Source organism: Scyliorhinus torazame, chromosome 15, assembly GCF_047496885.1.
Source record: "Scyliorhinus torazame isolate Kashiwa2021f chromosome 15, sScyTor2.1, whole genome shotgun sequence".
Classification (NCBI taxonomy): Eukaryota; Metazoa; Chordata; class Chondrichthyes; order Carcharhiniformes; family Scyliorhinidae; genus Scyliorhinus; species Scyliorhinus torazame.
In genome coordinates, this window is record NC_092721.1 from 104208918 (window position 1) to 104229337 (window position 20420).

General features: G+C 47.1%; 1 protein-coding gene across 11 annotated transcripts in view; it reads left to right on the forward strand.

The window, feature by feature from the left end:
- The window catches only part of LOC140391729 (disks large homolog 2-like), a 1606854-nt gene that overhangs the window by 750374 nt on the left and 836060 nt on the right, over positions 1–20420 (forward strand). The gene's annotated exons all lie outside the window — the stretch shown is intronic.

The window sequence follows — 20420 nt, forward strand, 5'->3', positions numbered from 1 at the left end:
TCAGCTGTTTCCTCCTCAAGGTCCCTTTTAGGAATTTGTACTTCTAAGATTTGCAATTAACTTTATATTTTTTCCGCATTTTATTCTTTTGGGGTTCAAAGACTGGCAGTAATGACATCAGAGAGTACACCCAAGACGGTGTATTATAGAAAAGTTGAAATAGAATGATGCTACAATTCTTCAACCAATGATGGTACTAATGTAGCTTGCTCAGGAATACCTCCAAACAGGCACAAGACCTTCAGAGAGATAATTTAGCACTTGTTATTTACACCTTTGTAGCAAAACAGAAAATGCTAAAGTAACCATTGTTTTTTAATATCAACATGATTTGAAACGCGGTGCAGCTAAAAACATTTAGGACCTGACTTTAACTCTGAGTAAGTGAATGGGTTTGAGTGAGTCAAAATCTCACCCTAAATACTGTCTAGTTGTTTGCTTAGAATCAGTCAACCAAATTCATGAAATAAAATGCATCATTTGATTTTATTTTGTTTGTATCTCGATGAATTGCTTATTATGATTCAGTAATAGTTGCACTCTTTTTCTTTCATCCTGTTATATTTTTACTTGGGGGTCAATGGCGGATTTACGGTTAGTGCAGCCCTGTGCTCAGCTTCATTTTGCCCCCTACCCCAGGACTCCCCTCAGGGTGCTGCCAAGACCACCCTAAGGGCTTGCCATTCCTGTCACACACGGGACTCAGTCCCAAAAATAACTCAGCTACTCAGTGCTTCTTTTATTAACTGTGCAATGCAGCATCAGTTCACACGCCAGTTTGAATGCTTTGCTCTATCATCGCTGACAACCGGTATTGGAAATGATCGCATTTTAAAGGTCCAATTCATGATTTTGAGGCTGGCCTGAAAGCAAAAATCCCTTTCTATTCCCACCTGAAAACGTAATGAATCCAAGGATTGTCCCTGTGGAATGTTAGACCGGTCATTCACGGCAAAGTGGCATATTCTGGATTCTCGCAATTGTGATGAAAGATTTGTAGGTTGGAGTGACCACCGCGGATTAACCAGCTGCTGTCACCTGGCGTGTTCAAACTTTATCCAGCTTCTCTTGGCTGAAGTCACTTGGGGACGATCATTTACTGATCCGATTTCACATCAAGAAGATACAACTTGAAAGATGCGAGCGAGCGAATGTGTGTACAGCACACGTTAGAAATCCACGATCTGAACTGTGTGTGGTGAAAATGGACTGCCTCTTTAAGATCATCAGTAAATAGTTCTCACCCATATAAGAGCACCCATAGTGCATCAGGTATTACAGAAAAATACTGGGGAAAATAAGCAAGGCCATTGTAAAACAATTTGTCTTCTCAAAGTTCTGTGCCTAAACATCATGCTAATCTTCATAAGTGGTATTCCACTAACTGGAGTCTGTAACAATGATCAGCATTAGACCACAAGGCGATACCCATGATTTGATACTGCCGGTGTTGTTGTTACATTGGTAGAATCCATCTCCTTTGTGTTCACTTTTCTCAATGTTTTAATGTTCTGTACCTGCAGAGCAGAGGATGACCCATTGCAACATTGCTATCTACCATCTAGGGTGTTGATCTGCTGCGTGGATTGTCAGGAGTGTGCTGCTCTCTATTCTGGGAAGGTTGAGTCCTGGACACAAAAGTGGAGGTGGAAAGGGTTTCACACTGGGCTGCTTGTGCAGCCAGCGCTGTTCAGTCTCACTTCTGATTGGTCAGAGACTCTCCATGTGGATGTTATCAGAATGTGGGGCTTGGAATGGCTGTGATCAAAAGCTCAGCCAAAAAAGCAAATCACACACCCCTCTGACTAATATTACACAAGTAACGATTCATGGTGCCGTGAAGGAAAGCTCCTTCACTGCGTCTACAGGGCTCAGCTCACCAGTTTTGAACTCGGCAGGTCATGGAATGACACATGTGCTTGGATGGCAAAGACCCTCAGAATGGCATAAAAATGTAAAATAACAACAAAAGCAACTCACAAATATCTCACACTGCACAAATGTGTTCCAGTCAGAATTTTAAAACACAATCAACTCTGGACTGGAAACCTGCTCGAAGGCTCACTAATGCCTGTTTCAGCGCTATGAGCAGAAAATGCAGGAAGGAATCAGCCTGTGATTGGCTGAATAGCTTAATTGCATTTTTCAAATAACAGAGTAGTCAAGTCATTAGTTGTGGCTGTGCTGGCCAGCCTGTAGATTTATATCTCGCGGCATGATGGGGTCCTCAAAAAAGCTTCAAAAGCTCCACCATTCAATAAGATTATAGTAGTTAGCCCCTTAAAGGAGACATGCATTGGAAGGGTCATGAGACTTGATCGCCCAATGGGGAACAACTGTGGGGTTCGCGATGCGGTGTGCAGGCTTTTGCAGCCAGTTGTGACCCTAGTGCTGAGAGTGAAAACAGCTCTGTATCTCATTTGAATTTATAATAAACCCATCATTGTTAGTTGGCTAACTGGTGATTGCCAATTATTGCATTTACTGTAAAGATCATAGCTGATCTGATTGTAACCTCAACTCCACATTCTTACCTATCCCACCCTCTTCCCAATAACCTTTCACCCCCTTACTTATCAAGTAACTATCTTAAGAATATTCAAAGACTCCCTTTTAAGAAGAGAATCCCAAAGATTCACGACCCTCTGAGAGAGGGAATCTCTCTGCATCTTTGTCTTAAGTAGGCCACACCATGGGCGTCATTCTCCGACCCCCCAGAGGGGAGTTTGTGGGGGGGGGGTCCGTGCCCGGGTGGAGGTTGGGGGTTGGGGGTTGGGGGGGGGGGGGGTCCGTGCTGGGGTGGAGGTTGGGGGGGGGCTCCGTGCCGGGGTGGAGGTTGGGGGGGGGGTCCGTGCTGGGGTGGAGGTTGGGGGGGGTCCATGCTGGGGTGGAGGTTGGGGGGGGTCCGTGCCGTGCCGGGGTGGAGGTTGGGGGGGGGTCCGTGCCGGGGTGGAGGTTGGGGGTTGGGGGGGGGGTCCGTGCCGGGGTGGAGGTTGGGGGGGGGTCCGTGCCGGGGTGGAGGTTGGGGGGGGGGTCCGTGCCGGGGTGGAGGTTGGGGGTTGGGGGGGTCCGTGCCGGGGTGGAGGTTGGGGGGGGGGTCCGTGCCGGGGTGGAGGTTGGGGGTTGGGGGGGGTCCGTGCTGGGGTGGAGGTTGGGGGGGGGTCCGTGCTGGGGTGGAAGTTGGGAGGGGGTCCGTGCCGAGGAGGGGGATGGGAGGGCAAGTGAGTTGGTCCACCTGACCAGGTGCCAGCCTCCAACAGTTGGACCCATGCGGTCCATGCCACCTGGCTGGGGGGAAGGAGGGGATATGGGCAATGATGACATGTCGTCGTTCCCCTCCCCCCCACCAGGCCGTCATGTTTTCAGATCATCCAGCGATGTTGGCCGCCGTGGTGGCAGCCGCTCATGTCTATGTTGCCCTGGATGAGGAGGAGGAGGAGGAGCGTGCCAGAGAGGCGGCTCAGGCTGCCGCAGAGGGGCAGGCGGCAGCCGCCCAGGCTGGAGGGACACCTGACCGACAGGACGAGGAGGGGGAGGAGGACGTCGCGGCCCCACGGCAACGGAGGCACCCGAGGGCGCCCAGTGTGTACCGGCCCCGGCAGTCATACCAGGACCTCACGGACCGGGAATGCAGGAGGAGACTCCGGATGAGCCGGGAAACCGTGGCACACATCTGCCACCTGCTGGCACACCTGTCACCGCGTGGCACTGGCGGGGGACACCCTCTCCCCGTGTCCGTCAAGGTTACGGTGGCCCTGAACTTTTATGCAACGGGGTCATTCCAGGCACCGAGTGGGGACCTGTCCGGCATATCGCAGACATCGGTGCATCCGGGCAGTGACAGATGCCCTATATGCCATGGCGCACCGCTACATCCGCTTCCCCGTGGACCGGGCCAGCCAAGATGCCCGGGCCGTGGGCTTCTCTGTCGTTGCCGGGTTCCCCATGGTCCAGGGCGCGATCGATGGGATGCACGTCGCCGTGCGGCCACCTGCAGATAACAGGGCCGTGTTCACTAATAGGAAGGGGACCTATTCGATGAACGTACAGGTGGTCTGCGACCACCGCATGATGATCCTGCACGTCTGCGCCCGTCACCCAGGCAGTGTACACGACTCATTCATGTTGTCGTGGTCATCCATCCCCGGCATGTACGAGGGACGCCATCCCCGGCTGAGGGGCTGGTTGCTGGGCGACAGGGGCTACCCATTGCAATCGTGGCTGATGACGCCTGTACGGAGGCCACGCAATGAGGCGGAGAACCGCTACAATGATGCCCATGTAGCGACAAGGGGAGTGATCGAGAGGTGCTTTGGCGTGCTGAAGATGCGTTTCAGGTGCCTGGACCTCTCTGGAGGCGCCCTCCAGTATCGGTCAGATAGGGTCGGCCGCATCATTGTGGTGTGCTGCGTCCTGCACAACATAGCCCAGCAGAGGGGCGATGTGCCGCAGGCAGAGGAGGGCGGAGTGGAGGAGCAGCAGGAAGAGGCCCAGTTCTCCCAAGATGAGGGGGATGGGGGCAATGGTCAGGGCAGACGGGGTAGACACAGGCGGGTGGCTGTCCACCGTTACCGGCTGGCCAAGCGGGCACGGGACAGACTGATAGACGCCCGCTTCACTGACTAGATGGGCGTGGGAATCGGGTAGTATGGCCACAGACCGCACACCATGGCAACAGCCGACCACCCACACCCCCCACCCATCCACCCACCCAGCACCCTCACCCCCCTCCCCAACCCCACCCACCCCACCCGCATGCACACCACCCCCCCCCCCATTGCCGATCCACCTGCGGCACAATGGGCCGGGCTCACACAGTTGCGGGTGGACGCGTGTCTATCGCAGGCCATGGAGGATGATGACAACCCGCCCTGCGATGAGCTCCTGGCTCTACATCGTTGGACTATGTCTGACCCATGGCCACAGTACCACCATCCACCCGGACCATCCCTGCATGCGGCTGTGACACTGCAGCGCACGGTCCCGTCCTCTGCCCGGGGGATGTTGATGGCGGCCGAGGGGGAAGGGGGCAGACTCACCTGGGGCTGAGGTAAGACCACCCCTCACACACACACTTGCGCTCAACGTACATGACACCCCCGCACACTTTGGACAGAGCACAAAGGCAGCTTCGGTAGGTGTAACATTGACTTCAATAACCAAAGGAGTTCATGCACGTGCCCTAGCCCCTAAAACTCATCTGTGCCCTGCACCCGTGCCAACTTACTCAGTGTCTAATTGTTTGGCCTTACGGGCCCTTTGACTATGTCTACGTGATTCCCCAGACGGTACAGCAGAACTGGAGGTGGACTCCTGTGATTCCTGCCCTCTGACACTGGATCCCTTTGGCGGTCGTTTCCTGGAGCGTCCTGGCCTAGGTGGGCCAGGCTGCGGCCCGGGCGACTGGGATGGCGAGCTGCCAGCCTGTCCTGCCCGTTGCCCACCCGATGCACCTGGGACGGAAGGGGGGGAGTCCGAGGTGTCGCGGTGTACCGGGACCTCCCCTACAGAGGGAGCCGGGACGGACCACACCACCTCCTCCTCCCTCGGGGTGCCCGATGGCCCCCAGGCCTCTACATGGGTGGGGGATGTGAACGGACTGGCCATCCGACGCCCCCCCGACATCTGGCGCTGCCAGTCCTGGAGGCCCGTGCTGGTATCGACAGGGGTCTGCAGGTTTGCAGCCATGGAGCCCAGGGTGTTGGCAAACCCTGTCTGTGACAGTGCGACGCCGGCTCGCACATGGCCACTGGCGCCGATGCCCTCAGCGATGGCCTGCAGAGACTGGGCCATGGCCTGCTGAGACTGGGCCATGGCCTGCTGAGACTGGGCCATGGCCTGCTGAGACTGGGCCATCGCCTGCAGAGACTGGGCTATGGCGTTGAGCGCCTCTGCCATCTGGCGCTGGCACTGGCTCATGGCCTCCTGTGAGAGGGCAGCCATGTCCTGGGCCACAGACGCCGCCTGCATGGAAAGCCCCAGGCCTCGCAAACCGTTCCCCATGTCTGACACCGTCGCACCCATTGCCTCCACCGCGGACGCCACCCGTGCGGTGTCAGCCTGGGTTGCACGCATGACCGGCACCACTCCCAGCTGCTGGACGCGGGTGGACTCCTCCACCTGCGACCGCAGCTGCCGCAAGCGGCCCGTCACCCTCTTCGCTCGTCTCCGGGTCGGTGGTTGCATCGGATCTATGTGTGCGTGTGGTAACTGCAGGAACCCGGGATCCATCTGGGCGGCAGATGTTCGCTTGGCCTGGGCTGCCCTCCAACCGCCCGGTCCCTCTGCTGCTCCTACCTCCACCTGCTGTACCGGGACGGCTGTGTTGTGCGCACCAGTGAGTGTACCTCATCACTAAAGTGCCCTACCGTGGTGAGTGTTTCTGCGATGGTTTTATAGAATTTATAGAATTTACAGTGCAGAAGGAGGCCATTCAGCCCATCGAGTCTGCACCGGCTCTTGGAAAGAGTACCCTACACAAGGTCAACACCGACCCACTTCCACCCTATCCCCCTGACCCAATAACCCCTCCCAACCTTTTTGGCACTAAGGGCAATTTATCATGGCCAATCCACCTAACCTGCACATCTTTGGACTGTGGGAGGAAACCGGAGCACCCGGAGGAAACCCACGCACACACGGGGAGGATGTGCAGACTCCGCACAGACAGTGACCCAAGCCGGAATCGAACCTGGGACCCTGGAGCTGTGAAGCAATTGTGCTAACCAGTGTGCTACCGTGCTGCCCCCATGGTCGCATGGTGGAGGGTGTTGGTGACAGCAGTGGCGTTGTGTCGTGCTCTTCATCCCACTCTGAGTCCATGGCACTTTGGGGTGGGGGTTCGTCTCCACCCATCCACTCTGAGTCACTGTCCGGTATTTCGTCTTCCTGGGTAGTGCTGTCCCGGGTAGTGCTGTCCCGGGTAGGGGTGTCCCGGGTAGTGGTGTCCTGGGTAGTGGTGTCCTGGGTAGTGGTGTCCTGGGTAGTGGTGTCCTGGCTCGGATGTGACGGGGGCCTGTGGCTGCCCCCCTCATCGCTGGGTGGTCGCTCCCGCACGTGACGGGGGAGTCGTCTCCCTGTTGCTCCAGGTCTCTCCGTCTCCCGTGGTGTGCGAGGGGCATCCTGCGGGCGTCGCATGCTGGAGGGTGCGGGTCTCTCCGTCTCCCGTGGTCTCCGAGGGGCATCCTGCGGGCGTCGCATGCTGGAGGGTCCGGGTCTCTCCGTCTCCCGTGGTCTCCGAGGGGCATCCTGCGGGCGTCGCATGCTGGAGGGTCCGGGTCTCTCCGTCTCCTGTGGTCTCCGAGGGGCATCCTGCGGGCGTCGCATGCTGGAGGGTGCGGGTCTCTCCGTCTCCCGTGGTCTCCGAGGGGCATCCTGCGGGCGTCGCATGCTGGAGGGTGCGGGTCTCTCCGTCTCCCGTGGTCTCCGAGGGGCATCCTGCGGGCGTCGCATGCTGGAGGGTCCGGGTCTCTCCGTCTCCTGTGGTCTCCGAGGGGCATCCTGCGGGCGTCCTGCATCTGCGGGGATGGGTGCCTGGACGTTTGGTCCTGCGATACACAATGAAGCATGCATGGTTAGACATCAGGCAGTGATCAGGTGATACGGGGGAGGGGGGGATATGGGGGATATGGGGGAGGGGGGGATATGGGGGATTGGGGGATATGGGGGAGGGGGGATATGGGGGAAGGGGGGATATGGGGGAGGGGGGATATGGGGGAGATATGGGGGATATGGGGGAGGGGGGGATATGGGGAGGGTGATATGGGGGGATATGGGGGAGGGGGGATATGGGGGAGGGGGGATATGGGGAGGGGGGATATGGGGGATATGGGGGAGGGGGGATATGGGGGAGGGGGGATATGGGGGAGGGGGGATATGGGGGAGGGGGGATATGGGGGATATGGGGAGGGGGGGATATGGGGGAGGGGGGGATATGGGGAGGGGGATATGGGGGAGGGGGGATATGGGGGAGTGGGGGATATGGGGGAGGCTCACCCTGTCTTCTCTGACGAGGTCGTTCACCTTCTTGTGGCACTGGGTGCCTGTCCGTGGTGTCAAGCAAGCGCGGATCCCGTTACGTCGCTGCTAGCCCATTTCGGGCCGGAGACTATCGACCCATTTTTCCAACGTGACGCAAGTCGGATTTGCGCCGTTTTTTGCGCCGATCGGCGGACTTTCCGCCGATAACGGAGAATTTCACCCCTTATTTTTAAACACTCAACCAAGTTCTAGATTCTACCACAAGAGGCAACATCATTTCCACATCCACCCTGTCGAGACTCCTCAGGGTCTTATATGTTTCAATCAACTCACCTCTTATTCTTCTCAACTCTACTGGATCCAAACCTAACCTCGCAAACCATTCCTTATAAGACAACTTGCGTTAATCCACGTATTATTGTTTTGAACACAATTACATTCCTCCTTACATATGGAGAGCAGTACTGTGTACTGTACTCCAGATGTGGTCCCACCAATGTCCTGTATAACTGAAGCATAACCTCCATACTTGTATATTCAATTTCCCTCACAATAAATGATGAGCTTTCCTAATTTCTTGCTGTACCCGCATACTAACCTTTTGTGACTCATGCGCTTGGCCACCCAGATCCTTCTGCACCTCAGAGCTCTGCAATCACTCACCATTTATATTATACATCTGCCAAAAAGGCAATTTAACACATACTCACATTATACTCCATTTGCCAGATTTTTGCACACTCATTTAACCTATTTATGTCCCCTTGTGTCTTCTTAACAATTTACATTCCTACCTATCTTAGTGTCATTAGCAAATTTAGCAACCATATTCAGCAATTTGAAGCCAGTTGCTCTCTTTGGTTGGCTCTGAATATGGCGGTCAATATGGTCGCCTTCCTTAATCCTAATTATGTTTGCTCTAGAGTCGCCAGGTATCTTTCGATATCGCCACAAGGTTCAAACCCGAATACTGATCAAAAGAGCCGGGACACCAGTTAGCTAGTTCAAAGTCAATACTATTTATTTACACACACAGTAATATCTATTCATGCACAAAACGCTACAGATTAAACTATCACTACTGCTAAAGCCTATACTTAGCTTCGGGCAGCCACTCAGTCAGAGGAACAATGGCCGTTGTTCGTTTCTGAGGCTGCTGGGGTCGAAGTGGTGAAGGGGAAACCGCCAAGGTCACCAGTCTGTTGGCGAGCGTTGAACTTGGACTTACTTGCTTCTGCTGCAGCTGGTGGATGGGTCTCTCCGCTGTGAGAGCCGAGTCCAAGAGAGCGATTCTCTCTTGGGGCCTTCTTCTTATACCTGAAGGGGCTTCGCGCGCTTTTGGGTGGGCCTTGAACTTAGCCCCAATTAATTGGGCCATATCTTGATCACTCGTATTGATCTTGACCAATAAAGGGGTGGGTGCCCTGATGGCTGGGCGTGTCCTAAGTGGCCGTTGGCCTGCTTTGTTTTCTGCTTTTGGTTTGGGGAACTGGCGCCGTGAGGTCTGGGGCCAGATTGGTTACTTAAATATCTTCCTTTGTTCCCGGAGATGGGCCATCCATATGCTAATGGGCCTACAGTTTCAGTCTTGTCTGGGAGCTGCGGCTCCAATATGCAGACAGGCACTGTGCCTGCTTGCTTTCTTAACATTGTCCATTTTTCCCTGCAATCTTTGCAAATGTCCATTTTGTATTCAGTGATTGTTAGCTCTGCCTGCGCTGTAAGCAGAGCAAAACACTAACTTTGTCTGGAATGTGGGTGAGGCGTAATTTCAATTTGAATTTTGTGCGGACCAGAAGCTTAAATATAGCCCAGTGTGAAACGAGAGGAAGAATCTACTGTCGTTCTCCACAGAGTCTTGTGTCAAAGAAAGCAATTGGCAGAATAGCTTGAAAGTATTGAGAAGGAACCAGAACAAGGGACTGAGACACCCACAGTCAAGAGATGGTAAATGAAAGTTTTACCTCTGAGAATAGCTGGAACCCAGGAGAATTCCACATAGGACAGGGAATACCTATCGGTAGTTTCTCCAGAAATAAATAACTTTATGATTTATGTGACTTAAGAGAATTCTTGGGGAAAGTAAGAAGTAAACTTGAGTGCAGACCATACATAGTTATAAACCACATTGCTAATTCAACAGAGCTTGTTTTGTTTAATTATTTTACATACAATAAAGTTTGTTTTGATTTTTCAAAAGGTGAAATCTTGTAGTGTAGTTCTATAGGGTTAAAACGAGGTATTCGGATTTCTATTTAAACGTTACAGTCCCCTAACAAAATCATAGACAATCTAAAGAAGGCTCCATTGGAGATGTCAGACCATCCTCTCACATTGTTGAATGGGATACCAGGAATGCCTTGTTATTTTGACAGTCCAGTCAGTTACTCACACCCAATAAGATAGTAGAGTTATACGAGTTACAAGGCAATTGCATACTTTCATAAATGCACTTATGCATAACTTTGGTAAACTACAAAGATTTTATTTTGCTTTCCCGACCTCCTGTGTGGTGAAATTTCTGTGGTACAGTAGCGATGCTTTGACTTTTGTCATGCTTCTGGCTGACGACCTCAGACGTTAAAGCCCATGATAGCCGCCCCAATGTTGTTCCACCTGCACCAGCAGGATAAGAAGTTGCATGTTGGGTAGCTGTTGTTGAGGTGGGTTGGGAGATTGAGTGGACAGAAAGGAGGAGGGCAAAGAGTAAGATGTGTAAATACATTGAGAGGAGTTGGCATTTCACCGTACCACTTGCAATTGTCATGTGAGTGTACCTTTAAGAAATGGATGTTTAAGCAATGTACCTTTAAGAAATGGAGCTGATCATATTACTGAAGTGATGTCAGAGGGTGGGGGAGCTGAGCTCACTTCTGCTTTTTTGAGTTTCAGTTTGAGAAGGCAGTTTGAGAGTGTCTGTGCATTTTGCTGTGAGCTGCATGAAGAAACACAGAGCTGGTCTGTTGATTTCTGCAATCCAAAGACTATAAATATATTGAATGTAATCTAATGTGTTATTATTTTTGAAGATTTGAAGTCCTTTGGATGTTTAAAAGAACAGTTTAAAGGATTATTTAGTGCTGTAGTCTTTTGGGGTTATCTTTGAAGTAATGGGTGTTAAGATATTCAATGTTTGTTTTTAAAAGGTTAACTTGAGTTCATAGAATAAACATTGTTTTGTTTTAAAAAACACTTATCCACTTCTGCTGTATCACACCTGGAGAGTACGCTGTGTGCTTCCCACACCACAATCTATTAAAAGTTGTGGGTCGGTTGAACTCCATGAAATTCTTTGGGGTTCTGTAAACCCTGACCCATAACAATTGGGGGCTCGAGGGGGATAAAAGTCTATCTATTGGATTGGCTTAGTGAACTTAAAGACAGTGAGGGGTGAGCATATAGTGTGGTTGCCTTTCAGGTGTGGTATTTTAGTTGAAGTGGGGAGTGTTTGGTGGACAATGGCTCTTTCAGACGCTCAGAAGTTTCTGGGGGTGGACACAATAGCACGCAATACCTTACGAACAGAGACTAAAAGCAGACTGTTAGATTTGGCAAAAGCATTGGAGTTAACATTGCCTGGCAAAATGCGAAAAGATGAGGTACTTACCGTGGTAGCTGAGCATTTAATTTAGCCTGAGATACATTCTGACTCATTAGAAATGGCAAAGCTCCAGTTGCAGATTAAGCAATTTGAACATGAAAAAGAATTAAAGCAGCTTGAATATGCAATGAGAGAAAAGGAAAAGGAGAGAGAAGAAAGAAACAAAGATAGAGATAGAGAGAAAAGGGAAAAAGAGAGAGAGTTTGAACTTCATAAAATGGCTAGGAAACATGAAAATCAGTTAAAATTGGCAGACACAAAGGGAAACATACAGTTGGATGAGATTGATGAGGATAGTGAGACAGAGCGTCATAGTCGAAGACATGGTGGGGATCTATTTAAATATGTCCAAGCATTGCCAAAATTTGACGAGAAGGAGGGAGAAGTCTTTTTCATTCCATTTGAGAAGGTAGCTAAATAAATGAAATGACCACAGGACATGTGGGTATTACTGATTCAAACAAAGCTGGTAGGTAGAGCTAGTGAAGCGTTTGCATCACTACCGGAGGAGGTATCTGGAACGTATGAGGAGGTGAAAAAATCCATCTTAGGTGTATATGAGCTAGTGCCTGAAGCTTACTGACAAAGGTTTAGAAATTTAAGGAAAGAATTTGGTCAAACATACATGGAGTTTGAAAGGCTCAAACAGAGTAATTTTGACAGTTGGATAAGGGCTTTGAAAATAGACCAAACGTATGAAGCTCTCAGAGAAATTATGCTTTTGGAGGAGTTTAAAAATGCAATTCCTGATGTAGTGAGAACTCATGTGGAAGAGCAGAGCGTTAAAACTGCGAGATTAGCAGCAGAAGTGGCAGATGATTATGAATTAGTTCATAAATCAAGGTTTAGTTTCCAACATCAGTTTCAGCCGGTGAGGGATAGAAACTGGGGACATGAGAAATACTCAAGTAGGAAAGGTAAAGGTGATCTGATGGGAGATAAAAAAGAGAGTGTATCTCAGATTAAAAACGAAATCCAGGAGGGTGGAAGAGAAATGAAAAGTTTCAATTGTTTCCACTGTAATAAACTAGGCCATGTAAAGTCACAGTGTTGGTGGTTGCAGAAAAGCACTGGGAAGGCTGATGTGGTAAAACAGGATAAGACAGTGGGGTTTGTTAGAATGGTAAAGGGAAGCGAAGGAGGTGCAAACGATTGGACAGCCTGTTCAAGAAGTAATTGTTAAGAAGGTGCCAGATGTCTTTAAAGAATTTACTTGTGTGGGTAATGTTTACTCGTGTGTATCAGGAAGAGAAGGTAAAGAAGTTACAATTTTAAGAGATACAGGAGCTAGTCAGTCTTTCATAGTAAGAGATGAGGAAAGATGTAGTTTTGGAAGAATGTTGCCAGAAAAGGTAGTGATATGTGGAATTCAGGGTGAGAGGAGTAGCGTTCCGTTATATAAGGTAAGGTTGGAGAGTCCAGTGAAGAGTGATGAAGTGGTAGTAGGAGTAATAGATAAACTATCTTGTCCAGGAATACAGTTTATCTTGGGTAATGGTATAGCTGGATCGCAGGTGAGAGTGATGCCTACTGTGGTTGATAAGCCATTGGAAAGTCAGTCAACTGAAGTGTTGAACGACGAATATCCTGGGATTTTTCCAGATTGTGTAGTAACAAGGTCGCAAAGTGACTGGTTAAGACAAGAGGAGAAGTCAAAGAGTGAAGATGAAGTTGAAGTGCAATTATCAGAAACGATTTTTGATCTAATGGTTGAAAAAGAACAAGAACAGGTGGAGGATGAGGCGGATATTTTTAGTTCAGGAAAATTGGCGGAGTTACAACAGAAATATGTATAAATAAAACTGATATATCAGAAAGCATATACGGAAGAGGAATCTGAGAGTATACCAGTGTGTTATTACCGTAAATATGATGTTTGGATGAGAAAATGGAGACCTTTATATATGCAGGTGGATGAAAAGTGGACAGAAGTTCGTCAAGTAGTATTGCCGGTAGGGTATAGAAAGGAGGTGTTGCGAGTTGCACATGAGGTACGAGTGGGAGGTCATTTCGGAATTAGGAAAACTCAAGCTAAAATCCAGAAACATTTTTATTGGCCTGGACTACATCAAGATGTTGTTAAATTTTGTCAATCATGTCACACATGTCAAGTGATAGGGAAACCTCAAGCAGTGATTAAACGGCGCCCTTAATACCCATTCCAGCATCTGAGGAACCTTTTACAAGGGTCCTAATCGATTGTGTAGGACCGCTTCCTAAAACAAAAAGTGGGAATCAATATCTTTTGACTGTAATGGATGTGTCTACTAGGTTTCCAGAGGCCATTCCAGTGTGTAATATTACAGCTAAAAGGATTGTAGACGAGTTACTTAAATTATTTACTAGATATGGACTACCCACAGAAATTCAATCAGATCAAGGAACAAATTTTACTTCAAAGTTATTCAAAGAAGTTATGGATAGCTTAGGAATAAAACAATTTAAATCAACTGCGTACCATCCAGAATCACAGGGAGCGTTAGAAAGGTGGCATCAGACATTAAAGACAAAGTTGAGGGCGTATTGTCAAGATTATCCAGAGGATTGGGATAAAGGAATCCCATGCATATTGTTTGCAATTAGGGATACACCTAATGAGTCTACCAAATTTCGTCCTTTTGAACTAATTTTTGGTCATGAGGTAAGAGGACCACTTAAGTTGATTGAGGAAAAATTGGTAAGTGAGAAATCAGAAAGTACACAAATGGATTATGTGTCAAATTTTAGGGAAATAGAGCAGGTGAATTGGCTAGACAACATTTGAAAGTTGCACAAAATGTGATGAAACGGGTAGCGGACATGAAATCCAAAGTTCGTAGTTTTACCAGTGGGGATAAAGTTTTTGTGTTGTTACCAACACTAGGGGAGCCTTTGAAAGCTAGGTTTTGTGGACTGTATCAGATTGAAAGGAAATTAAGTGAGGTGAATTATGTGGTAAAAACGCCAGATAGAAGGAAGACTCACCGAGTGTGTCATATGAATATGCTTAAAAGGTACTTTGAAAGGGAAGGAGAGAAAAAGGAGCCTTTAATGATTCTAACTCAAAGTGACAAACCAAATCCAGATGACTGTGAATTTGATATACCTCAAATTAAATTGGAAAATGAAGATGTTCTTAAAAATTGGGATGAATTGTTAAATTACCTTCCAGAGGAAAAACGAACTGATCGGAAAGAGTTATTGATATCACATGGGCAAGTCTGTAGAGATAAATTGGGAAGTACTAAAATGGCTATACATGATGTAGATGTGGGAAATGCTGTTCCTATCAAACAACATCCATATAGACGTAATCCTTTAAAATTGGCACAGGTTAACAGAGAGATTGAGAGAATGCTTAAAAATGGCATAATTGAAGTTGGTAACATCCAATGGAGCTCACCCATAGTGATGGTACCTAGACCAGATGGTACCCAAAGGTTGTGTGTGGACTATCGAAAGGTGAATGCAGTTACAAGAATGGACTCTTATCCTATCCCATGTTTGAGGGATTGCATTGAGAAATTGGGACAATCTGCTTTTATTTCCAACTTCCAGACATGGAAAGAACATTTAAAACATAGTATGGAGTTCTTCGATCGATTTCATGAGGCGGGTTTGGGGATGAACCTCGCCGAAAGTAAATTTGGAGAAGCCTGAATCACTTTCCTTGCGGAGTTTCTGATACCCTCACGACGAGGAGAAATAATGTGATTTCTTAGCATGAGTGGATTTGATCGAACAGTTGTGCAAAAGTTTTGTGGCATGATTACTCCACTGATGGAATTGCTGAAGAAACGTAAAAAGGTTCCAGTGGACAGCAGAGTGTCAACAGGCATTTGATGGCCTGAAGGCTATGTTAGTCATCCCAAATTATACCAAACCCTTCAAAGTGGCTGTTGATGCGAGCGATGTGGGCGTAGGTGCGGTGCTTCTACAAGACGATGATGAAGGTCTCGAGCGGTCTGTTGGTTATTTTTCAAAGAAATTGAATTCTCACCAGAAAAAGTATTCGATGATTGAGAAGGAGACATTGAGTTTGGTGCTCGCTTTGCAACATTTTCACATTTATGTGACCAGCAATACATCTGACACCATTATATATACTGATCATAATCCTTTGACGTTTTTGGAACGATTCCGGAATAACAATGCAAGGCTGTTTCGCTGGAGTTTATTGGTACAGCCATCTCATTTAAAAATAGTACATGTGGCAGGACGGAAAATGTGATAGCCTATGCTTTGTCACGAATGTGATTAATTGAGAAGGTTTTCGGTTGGAGGAAGAAGAACAAAGAAAAATGGACTACATTATTGTACCTGTTTGCGTGTGGTTTTTTTTAAACGAAAAGGTATATTTACTGTGTACATTTCTTAGTGGATGGTGCAAAAGTGAAAAATGAAACCAACTTGAAGTTGATGGTTTATTTTTTTTCTTGAGGGGAGGTGTCATGTGAGAGCACCTTTAAGACATGGATGTTTAAGCAATGTACCTTTAAGAAAACAGTGATGTCAGAGAGTGCGTGGAGCTGAGGTCAGGTCAGCCATTTTTCAGTTTACTTTTGCAGTTTGAAAAGAGCTTGGGAGTGTCTGTGTTTGCAGTGAGCTGGTACTCTGTCATTAAAGACTATCTCTGGATCATTAGGGTGATTTTAACTCAAAATAGTCAAGCCTTTAACTTGTTGTGATTCTGTTTAAAGGTGTTAAGTCTCTTAGAAGTTTGAAAGAACATTTTGAGGAATTATTACTGTTGCAATATTTTCTGAGTTATCTTTGAAGTGAGGGGTGTTAAGAGATCCAATGTTTTTTTAAGATGTTAAGTTGAGTTCATGGAATAAATGTTGTTTGGTGTTTAAAACCCCACGTGTCCACAATTGTTATCCCACCCCTAGGGAACAAGCCGTGTGCTAGGAAAAGCAACAAATACATTAAAGGGGGAGGTTAGTTGAACTCCATGATACATTTTGGGGTTCTAAAAATGCCTCGCCCATAACACACCCAAGATGGATTTTTTCACCTGCTCATATGTCTCAGATACCTCCTCTGATAGTGATACAAGCACTTCACTAACTCTACCTACCAACTTTGTTTGAATCAGCAATACCCACATGTCCTGTGGCCATTTTGGCTACCTTCTCAAATGAAATGAAAAATGCTTCTATCTCCTTCTCATCAAACCTTGGCAATGCGTTGACATATTTAAATAGATCCCCGACAAGCCTTCGACTATGACACTCAAGCTCATTATCCTCATCACTCTCCTCAGACTGTACATTTTTCTTTCCATTCGCCAATTTTAACTGACTGTCATGTTTCATCGCCATTTTCTGAAGTTCAAACACTCTCTTTTTCCCTTTCCTCTCTCTCCTTTTTTTCCCCCTCTCTGTCTATTTCTCTCTCTTTTGCTTTTTCCCTGATCTGCACCTCCCTTTATCTTTCTTTTTGTTCTGCTAGGGCTATTCTTTCTTTCTTTCTTCTCTCTCCTTTTATATTTCCCTGATCTATATTTCCCTTTCTCTCTTTTTTTCTCTCATTTCATATTCAAGCTGCTTTGATTCTTTTTCATGTTCAAGTTGCTTGATTTGTAACTGAATTTTTGCCATTTCCAATGAGTCAGACTGTATCTCAGGCAATTTTAAATGCTCAGCTACCGCAGTAAGTACCTCATCTTTTCGTATTCTGTCAGGTAATGTTAACTGCAAATTGCGTGTGACCTTCTCCACCCCCAAAAACCTCAGAGCCTCTGAAAGAGCCATTGTCCACAACACACTCCCTTCTTATACTGGAATACCACACCTGAAAAGCAAACACAAATATGCTCACCCCTCACTGTCTTTAAGTTCACTAAGCCAATCACAAAAGATAGACTTTTATCCCGGACGAGCCACCAATTTATTATGAGTCAGAGTTTAGAGAACACCAAAGTATATGATGGAGTTCACCTGACCCACAATTTTTAATAGATTTTGGTTATGGGGAGCACAAGGGTCTACTCTCCAGGTGTTTTGCAACAGAGACCGTAAGTATTTTAAAAACAAAACAATGTTTATTCTATAAATTGAGTTCACACTTTATAAACACATGGTAAACAGTTTATCATCTACCAACACTGATAATCCCCACAGATACAATACTCTATAGGTAACCCTTAATTTCTTTCCTAACAACATCCATAAATCAAAACACCTTTTTTCCACAAAACAGTAGGTTTGAATTCCTTACAGAAAACAGGTATTAATTTGAAGTTATCAGGTGATCTGAAGACACATTTTTAACCTGCAGAAAGAGAGAGACACACACAAGACTTCTCTGTCTTTATCCAGCGTCCAAAGGTCTGAACTGTAAGTAAAACACAGAGCCAAAAACAGCTCCCAGCTCAAAATGAAAGTAAAAGACATAATCACATTCCAGCTCCACCCACACAATGACATCACTGCAGCCATTTGATAAAACACACTTCTTAAAGGGACTCGGACATGACAATATTCCTTTCCTGGGCCACAGGCTTGTGATGTATTGTAAGCCCCTGACTAATATATCATCCTGATTAAGGTGGAAACAAGTAATTATATCTGTCATTTCCAATGCCACCTTCAGGGCCTGCAGGGGCTGATTACTGCATCAGGATGCAAGTTTCACAGATGAGATCACTCTCTCATTCAAAGACATCCTTGCATTGCACTGCAAAATCAGTCCACAAATGCTTGAGCTGGACTCCTCCATCCTGTGGAACATTGTGGAAAGAACATTGTGGAAGTATGTCTGGCTGGACTGGCAGTACCTCTCACATTGGCTGCTGTCCCTCTATTATTCTCCATTTCATTGATGGTTCCCTGGCTTTGGTATCACTGTCCAGATGAGCAGGGATTGGCAAGTACTGTGTTATCCGAGGAAGACTTTCACAAACTGTCCCTGTCACTCCTCCCTATTCATTCTCACTTGAATTGTGGGAATTATTACATGACATGCCACCTCATTATTTTAACAAGACTCGCCAATGTGCTTGTACCTGGGTTCTATTCCTTGTGTGATAGTCTTAAAGGTGAGAAGATTTTGAATGGGCTTATACAAGATTAAGGTTTCATATTTCATTGATGCTGAACACAAGTCAAGCTGACCTAGTCTTGGAGAAGATGTGGGTCAGAGAGATTAATGCTCCCATCCTGCTATAATGAAGTACAAGTCTCACCTTTTTGATAATCAGTGAGGCTGATATACTGCTCATCTCCAAAGCCCCCGGCCTAATATTTGTTGATTTCCAATGAGCAGCTGTGAAGCATGTGTGCATCCAATAAACACAGATCATTCAGTGGAAATGACTACCAGGCAGATGCAGTTCGAGTGGCACTGGCATACCTTTGAGTATGTCTGCTGAGAATTAGGGATGTTGACTGAGATGGGACCACAGAGTTGGGGACAATAGCAGTGCTGGGTGGAGGCATAGGGTGATGAAGTAAATTGAAATAAAACAATGGGTCCTTCTGAAATTTAGTGGGTGTGAGCAGGGAGGAGACTGAAGTATGTTTGACATGACAGAGTAAGAGGAGATGCACCACTGGATGCAAGTGAACCTTCAATTTTGCTCAGCTTTCCTGACCTGGTTAGGTCATTGAAACACTTCCTACACTGGATCCATATACTCATGAGAATCCTCCTGCTGTTCATCTCTGTCACCTTTTCCAGGCATACCAACTTTGTTGTGGTAGGAGGGGTTATTTTCTATTATGAAAGAACACTCTGATGACATCCAACAATACACCTAGCACCATCTCATTAAATCTGGACATTGTCTTTTTCTTCACTGATTCCATCTCACAGAACTCTAAAACCCCTCTCTTGCATGTGTGAATTGGGCCTCTAAAAGGTTGAGGTGAATTGCATCTGTGTCACATCCAGTCACATACAGTGGTGACAACAAACCTGGAAATAAAATGATAAAATAAAATAACTTACCTTCCGGGAGCAGAGAGGAGCGGACCTGCGCGGGACAGTGCTGCAGGGGAGAGGAGAAAGGCAGTGCCAGGCTCGGGACTCAGCAGAGAGGAGCGGATCTGCGCGGGACACTGCGCGGGACACTGCGCGGGACACCGCGCTGCAGGTAGGACAGCTGCAAAATTGAAAAAAAAAACCTGTTGCTGTCACAGGAGACTGACCTGATTGTCTGAAAGGCAGACTGGGTTAAATTTGAATATTTGTGGAGTTACTAGTTTTAATTTAATTTAAATTACTATTTTTAAGTTGATTTGAATTACTATTTTTAAAAATTTGACTTAGATTACTATTTTTAAGTTTACTTGAATTACTATTTCTTAAATTTGAAATATCACTGAAATAACTATTTTGGGTTGATTTAAATTACTATTTTTATGTTGATTTGAATAACTTTTTAAATTTTAATTAAATAACTTTTTAAATTTCAATTAAATAACTATTTAATTTGTTGTAAGATCAAACAAGATAAAACTCAGGGATAAAGCTAATTAAATAGTACACGGGGATTTGATTAAATCTGACACATAAACATCTTAAATTTGAAGGTTTAATTTAAAGAAAATTCATGGCAGGACGGCTCCAAGGTGTGGTCTGCTCCTCTTGCTCCATGTGGCAGGCTGGGGACAGTTCCAGTCCCCAGGGCCAGCACGTGTGCAGGAAGTGTCTCCAGTTACAGCTCCTCGAAGCTCAAGTTTCAGAACTGGAGCGGCGGCTGGAGACACTGTGGAGCATCCGCGAGTCGGAGAGCATCGTGGTTAGCACATATAGAGAGGTGGGCACACCGCAGGCTCAGGCTCTGCAGGCAGGAAGGGAATGGGTGACCACCAGACAGAGCAAGAGAGCAAGGCAGGTAGTGCAGGAATCTCCT